Raw genomic sequence first — 7,909 nt, forward strand, 5'->3', positions numbered from 1 at the left:
CGACTGTACATCCCCATCGCATCGGTGAGCCAACGATTTCCCTTTCCCCCCCGCGTCTTCTTTCTCTCTTGCTAGGGTAAACCGTTGGCCCCTCCCTTGCAACGCTCCACCATTGATTGTAGGTCTCCATCGGCACGCACGGTAAGATCTCCACAACCCTCTCTCTTCACCTTGAGTTCTTCTTTTCCCCTTTCGCTCTCCTTCGATATTTGGGAAATGCCCTCAACTCTCACTGAGAAATCTTGATAGAATAGTCGGCTCTCTCTTTGGGTACGAATTGCTTTGGGGATTACATCATGGCCAGACCGTTTGGCTGCCCAGAAAGTGGTGTTGATTTCTCACGGAATTTTTTCCGTGCAAAATGACTAAGCTCATGTTTTACCATTTTGATTATTTGATCCATTGATTGAGTTGATGTTGAGAAAATACAACACTGCGATTGTGGGTTTAAGTACATCTTGCTGTGTTGGGTTTTTAGTTTTGAGGAGAATTTATTTGGGTATTGCATATTCATTGATGTTCTTTTTTGGCTGCCGAGAAAATTTTTCCTTGGTTTCTCACGGTTTTTTTTTCTTTTTGGATTTTGTCCCATCTTTTACCATTTATAATTTATTGATCCATTCAGAGGATGAGCTGAGATGCTCTGGTTGCGATTGTGGCTTTGGTGACTTCTTGGTGTGTTGGGTTTTTGGTTTTGAGGAGAATTTGGTGGAGTTTGTTGTTATGGAATGGATTTTGAGGCTTGAGAAATCTGTTGCTATTTTTTATGTTGCCATTTTGTTCTGAATATTAGTTGTGATATTCTTTGGTAAAGCTGTGATTTATATTGGTTTGTCATCTTCAATATTTTGCATTTCCTTGGTTTCTACCAACAAGCATGTATACTCTTGGTTATTTGGCCAATTACGTGACTGCATCAATCTTCCCCTCTTCCCTGTATTCAACCCCTATAATTATGTCTCTTGCTCTTGTTTGTTATTAAGAACTTGGGTTTGGAAAATGCTTTTGTTGGTTTCTTTTGTAGTTCTATAATTTCATGAATTTATAAAAGGTTTCTTTTGTAGTTCTTGGTTTGTATTGTTTTAATTATACATGCTTGTGGGTAGAGTTCATGAAACCATATGCAGCACCTTTGTAATTAAGGATCAAAGGTCAATTGTATGTTGCTTTTCCTTGTAGTTTAATGTTCTGTTTTTATTGTAGTTATTGGTTTCTTTCAATTGTTCTATAATTTAATGAATTTGTTTTGGTTTCTTTTGTAGTTCTTGGTTTTTTTTGTTTTAATTATACATGCTTGTGGGACCTCTCCATGTAAATTGCTTCTTTACTTGCGGATTTGCTGCTTGTCAAATGAAATGGTTATACTTTGAAGGCACGATTTCTTTTGTAGTTCTATAATTTCATGAATTTGATTTGTTTTCCTAAGTAGTTATTGGTTTCTTTTGTTTTAATTACACATGCTTGTGGAACCGGATGAGGATTATATTTCTTCTTTACTTAGGACCTTGCTGCTTGTCAAATGAAATGGTTATACTTTTTAAATTGGAAGTGCATGTGTAAAGCAGTTTACTAGCCATAAAAAATTCTGATTTCACACTTAGCTCTCTTTTTCTATGTCATCTCTATTTTGTTGCTTTGCCATCTATATATATATAGATATATATAGATATATATATATATATCTATATATACTGTAAAAAAAAACCTTAACTTGATATGCCCCTTTTTGGACTTGAGCCAATGAAGAACATGATCTTCACTTGTTATGATCTTTTTTCCCACTTGATATGCCCCTTTTCAGACTTGGAAAAGATTTAATTTTCAACTTTAGGAGGTTAACATAAATGTAGTTATATAAATGTATGATTGTTGTCCTCCTCAATTCCACTTGTATAAGCATCGTTTTTTCCATAGTAGGTCTTTTTTAAGCTTTTTAAGCTGCTTGATGACACACTTGAGAAAACCATGCAAGAATTTCACCTTTTGCACCGTGTAGATCCAATAGCTAGATCTCTTGCCTATTCTTATGATCAATACAATTTTGTTGGATAATAGTATTGTGGTTGTGACAGTTTGAATGTAGTTTGCTTGAATTTGTGCAATCTTTTTGGATTCTTTGCAGTTATTCATATATCTCGGGGGAGGGGACCTGTTAATAGGCTATGATGATGGTTATAGTGCTGGTAGTTCACTAGTGTATTAGGGGACCCGTCGATATGGCGGGGTAATCCTCATTCGGATTACCATATTGCAGTTTGTGGTACTTTTCACAAAAGACAATCGGGGTTCGAGTGGGGTTTTGTAGCCATTCGATGTTCGCCACCTTACTTATGCATACTGAGCATATTTACACCATTCTGAACCCTTTCTCTTATTAATATATGTTATATTAATAATGTATATCGGATGGGGATGCTCTTATATAAATTAATGTGATTTGCATGCTGATGATAATGGTGTTTTGTATTATGTTCTGATAGAGAAACAAATATATAAACTCAACCCCCTCGGCTGTGATGATAACAACCGCATGTGGGGATACATCATATAGATTGCCATCTCCTCAGTGGCTAGGTAACCCGGACGGCCAACAAGTACTGGCAACCAGTTGTTGTAGCCATGAGTGGGTGGCAATCTTATCTTTTGTATTGCCATTCGGTTCCTGAGCCCTGATCAAAATCCAAACATCAAGGTGATATCTTTTCTAAACTCTATATATTTTTTTAGAGATGGATTCACAAGACGCGTTCAGGAGAAAGAGTTTTATTGAATGAAGGCCGAGAAGATGTGTGATACCCCGTTTTTACATGTATTTTCACTGAATGGTTGTTTTTAATTTGAATAATATATTGGTTTATTTATTTTAAATTAATGTGTTTTAATTGGTTTTAATTTATTTGATGTGTTTAATTTATTTTAGTCGTTTTACGGTTTTTAATATCGTTTTCGGCGGATTGGTTTTTGGTCTCCGGAGTGAGGATTGGACCTCATTTCTTTTCTTTCCTCTTTTTCTTTTTCCCTTTTTCCTTTTCTTTTTCCTTCTTTTTCTTTCTTTTTCTTTCTTTTCTTCTTCTTTTTTCTCCTTTCTCTCCCACGTACGCCCAGCTGCCCCTTTTTCTCATTCCCGTTGCCGCCACTTTGACCGGCCAGTTCTCCGCCGTCCGGCCACCGTTTGATGCGCCGTCACCACCATTCTCTTCCCCTTCCACCAGAGATCATCCCCACCAATTTTCAGAGCCATCGGACCAGCCGTTAGCTTTCGAGAGCCGCCGGAAGTCGCTGCACCTGCTCTATTTTTGCCCCTGTCGCCGGTTGCTTTCGCAGCCCAGAACCGCCGCTCGCCGGCGGCGTGGCCGACACCACCCACCCAGTTTTCTTCCCCTCTCACCGGTGAACATCCCCACCAAGTTTCACCTCCGTCCGAGCCACCGTTAGCCGCCACGAGCTCCTCCAAGCCATACGGTTTTTCACCGTTTCCGGCGCCGTCGCACCACCTCCGGCCACCATCTTTTCACAGCTTCTTCCCCTACCTCTTGCTGACCTAAAACACCCATTTCCGGCCTCGATCCGTTGCCGAAGCAGCTCCCACGAGCTCAACTCCGTTCAGCCCTTTTTTGGCCTTCGATCGCCATTTCCACCACCACCCACGGCCAAAACTCATTTCCCTTAACTTCATAAATATCTTAAGGCCATTCCCTATCAATCCCGAGCCTTGGTTTGTCCCCGTTCGAAAATGGGTAATTTATTACCCATGACAACAGTGTAAATTACACTGTTACGTTGCTTTTTCTCCGCCGTTTGCAACGCCGGGTGTTTTTTAAAATTGCCATATAGCGCTGTAAGTATTTTCCAAACCCTATTTTCAGATTTAAATATATATTGCTCATTCAATTATTTTATCTGCTTGTTGGTTGATTCCGGACTGAGTCCGAGGAGTTCGGGGGTCGGATGGATGAAGGACGGAGTTGCCTGTTTATTTGTTTTATGTTGTTGGATTATTTTATTATGCATTGATATGGCATTACATGGTGCATGCACGTGTGTTTTTGTTTATGTGTGAAAAGCCTGTGTATTGGCGTAAGTGGTCTTACGGGTGCGTGTGTATCACGACCCCAAGCTGGAATGGGGTATTATTCCGGTGGAGCTTCTCTGGTCACTCGGGAGCAGAATAAACTGAGTGATGTCCCCTGAGTTGTCGCTAGACGACGGGAGCGGGGGCTAGGGGTTGCTTGGCTACGAACGCGCCGGGCGAGGAACCGGGCATCGCTCTACGCACCGACTCCGTGGCCCTTCGCTGGTGAGGGCTAGAGGATGCTTGGCTACGAACGTGCGGGGCACGGAACTGGGCATCGCTCGTTAGGTGTCAGATACGTGGTGGTACTCTGCGGTGTGGCACTGGAGCCAGGGTATGCGGATGACCCCTAGGGGAGGTCATGGTGCATACGGTTAATATGGATAATGGTTTGAGACGGATAAAGGCCAAATGTGACTTTTGGCGTGTTTTTCGGAAAGGATGTGTTTTTGGGCCAAATGGGTTTTTGGCGTGTGTGGAAAATTATGTTTTTGGGTTTTGTGCATCGGGCATGCTTCATGCATTTTGTTTGAGTTCTATGTGTTTTTATCTGGTAGTGTTTGGGTTTTACTTACCTGCGGTACCATTTTGGTTTCGTAGCTTTTGGTGCAGAGTTGGAGGACGAAGAGGAGGAGGCTGAGCCCGAGGATGCGGCTCCGCCGGGTTGCTGATGTTATGCTTTATATTTGGTTTAAAACTGTATTTGTGTTTTTGTAATATTTTATCTATGTATGTTTTAAACAGCTTGTATTACGTTAAGAAAAATTCTGGTACTTAGTTATGACTTTCGTTATCCGCTGCGTGTTTCTTTGTACACTTATGTTGCCTTGCACACACTTGACACCCGTCGATAGGATGGTGACCCAGGTTGTCACCATCCGGACGTCTCGATTTCCCCGTGTTCGGGCGTGGGGATTTGGGGGCGTCACAAGATGGAGTATGACAAGGAAAAAGAGGAAAAAAAAAATACGGCTTGAGGATGAACGACTGAGGTTGGAGGCTGAGAAGATGGTAATTGAGAGGGAAAAGGAGCTCAATAAAATTCGTCAAGAGGACGAAAGGTTGAGGTTGGAGGCGTAGAAAGTGGAGCTTGCCACGAAAGATCAAGATCAGCGCATTATGATGATGGACGTGAGTGGCATGCCTGAAATGCAGCGGTTATATTTCCAGCAACTCCAGAGGGAAATCATGGCGAGACGCAATGCTTCTCAAAATTGAACATTTGATTGATAATATTACCATTTTCAGTTGTATTTGAGCATTTTTTATTTTGAACAATGATAAATGTATAAAAAACTGTGTATGTATTTTTTAGATTGCAAAGCCTATACTATAAAAAATAAAATTTTATTTTTTTATAATTTTAATTTTATAAAAAATAAAATTTTCATCATCATATAGATTGCAAAGCCTATACTCAAGGAAAGGCATTAATAAAAAAATTTTACCATTAACATAGTCACTAATGACACGAAGGAAATACAAATGCAAATCAAATTAAATTAAACATAAATCTTAAATAACATGAAGGAAATACAAATGCAAATCAAATTAAGTTAAACATAATTTGATGAATAACATGAAGGAAATACAAATGCAAAGCAAATTAAGTTAAACATAAATCTTAAATAACATGAAGGAAATACAAATGCAAAGCAAATTAACTCAAACATAAAAGTAAATAACACGAAGGAAAAGAGGTCATAGTTTGAATGCGACAGGGCTAATGTTGGGAATATAATAACCATTGATGTTCAATTAGATCTTCTTGGAGCTGATGATGTGCCGAGTTATCTCTAATATGATGATGACACTGGATGAAGTCCGTAAGCTCAATTGTATGATTGCGTGACAATTCTGGGAGATCATCATCAAGTTGATCATACTCAATGTTCAGACTCTCACTATCATCACGTTCGTCTTCAATGATCATATTATGTAAAATAACACATGCTTTCATAATATTTGTTAGGTCCTTCACTTTGAACATTCGGGAAGGTCCACGAATGATAGCAAATCGTTGTTGAAGTACCCTGAATGCACGCTCGACATCTTTTCTTGCGAATTCTTGTGCTTTCACAAAATTTTTCTTCTTGTTCCCTCGTGGTGATGGAATCGTCTTCACAAAAGTTTGCCACTTAGGATAAATACCGTCTGCAAGGTAATACCCCATAGTGTAGTCGTTGCCATTGATAGTATAATTGACTGCAGGAGCACGCCCTTGGGCAAGTTCCGTAAAAATAAAAAATCTCTCTAGCACATTAATGTCGTTATGTGAACCGGGCATACCGAAAAATGCATGCCATATCCAAAGATCATATGAAGCAACTGTTTCTAAAATAATAGTTGGTTCACGGATGTGGCCAGAGTACATATATTTCCAGGCTGTGGGACAATTTTTCCACTTCCAATGCATGCAATCAATGCTTCTGATCATTCCTGGGAATCCTCGTTGTTCACCAACAAACAGCAATCGGGCTATATCATTAGCATTTGGAGACCGCAAATATTCATCTGAAAAAATACTTACTATTGTCTCAGAGAATCTTTTTAGGCTCTCCATTGCGGTGCTTTCACCAATACGTATGTATTCATCCATAAAATCTCCAGTAACCCTATACGCCAGCATTCTAAGTGCTGCGGTTATTTTTTGCATAGAAGATAAACCGAGTCTTCTGGCATTATCTCTTCTCTGGACAAAATACGGCTCGTAAGACTCTACCTCATTTAGAATACGAAGAAATAGGGGACGGCTCATCCGAAATCTCCTTTGAAAGAGATTCGAGGATATACTGGATTCTCTGCGAAATAATCACGAAATAGGCACTCATGCCCCTGGGCATGATCACGCCAAATAAACTTACGTGGGTGCCTATTGTCACGCTGCCTCGATGACTGTCCATTGACCTCCTCAGTATGAACATCGCTATCATCTTCAGAGGATACGTATGTCAATAATTTGCGAAAGAAGGTACGAGCCATTTGATGAAGGGAGTGGGAGATCAAAGGATAGAATAGAATCTCTGTTCTAAAAATAAAATGAGACTTGAGTTTGTGAGAATGTGAATGTTAGCAATATGCTAATTTATAGAGGAAAAAGTTACCGTTACACTACAAACAAAAAATGTTACCGTTTGAGAGAAAACAAAAAAAGTTACCGTTAGAGAGAAGACAAAAAATATTACCGTTGGGAAAATGACAAAAAATATTACCGTTGTAAAAAAGACAAAAAATATGACCGTTGGAGAAAAGACAGGTAATATTACTGTTACATCCAATTAAAAAAATTATATCATCAATACGTGACTACGGATCCTCATTAATCTTTAATTAATAAAGAGTACGCTTCTAAAAAAATTTACTATCACGTTAGAAAATGCATTAATTTATTAATAAAATTTACTATTTTTATAATACGATTATTGATTTAAAAAAATACTGTATTGGGTAGTCTAAATCATATAAATATTTAGTAGAAAGTGATATTTGAAAAAAAGATAATAAGACAAAAGAGTTACTAGTTAGGATTGTAAATGGAAGAGAGAGAAAAAAGTAATAAAAAAAGAATAGAGAAATATTATTTAATAGAATAGAGATAGGGATGATGAATAGGATGTAGGAGGTTTTTAGAAGATGAATAAAATTTAGGGATAAATTTGAGGAAATGTGATTTTGACTTAAATTATAGGGATGGGGATGAGAAACCGGATGAGGATGCTCTAAGTTGCCTTTATTCCTGTTCTCTCTCTCTCTCTTTTTTTTCTTTTTGTTTTTTTTTTTCTTTTCTTCTTTTCTTTTCATTCTAATCTTTTCAAATCCTTTTCCTTTTTTTTTTGG

General features: G+C 38.7%; 1 pseudogene; it reads right to left on the reverse strand.

The window, feature by feature from the left end:
* Positions 1–2,563: 2,563 nt before the first annotated feature.
* Positions 2,564–7,054, reverse strand: LOC122298856 (annotated as a pseudogene).
* Positions 7,055–7,909: the final 855 nt, after the last annotated feature.

This window comes from Carya illinoinensis, chromosome 16 (genome assembly GCF_018687715.1).
Source record: "Carya illinoinensis cultivar Pawnee chromosome 16, C.illinoinensisPawnee_v1, whole genome shotgun sequence".
In the NCBI taxonomy this organism is placed as follows: Eukaryota; Viridiplantae; Streptophyta; class Magnoliopsida; order Fagales; family Juglandaceae; genus Carya; species Carya illinoinensis.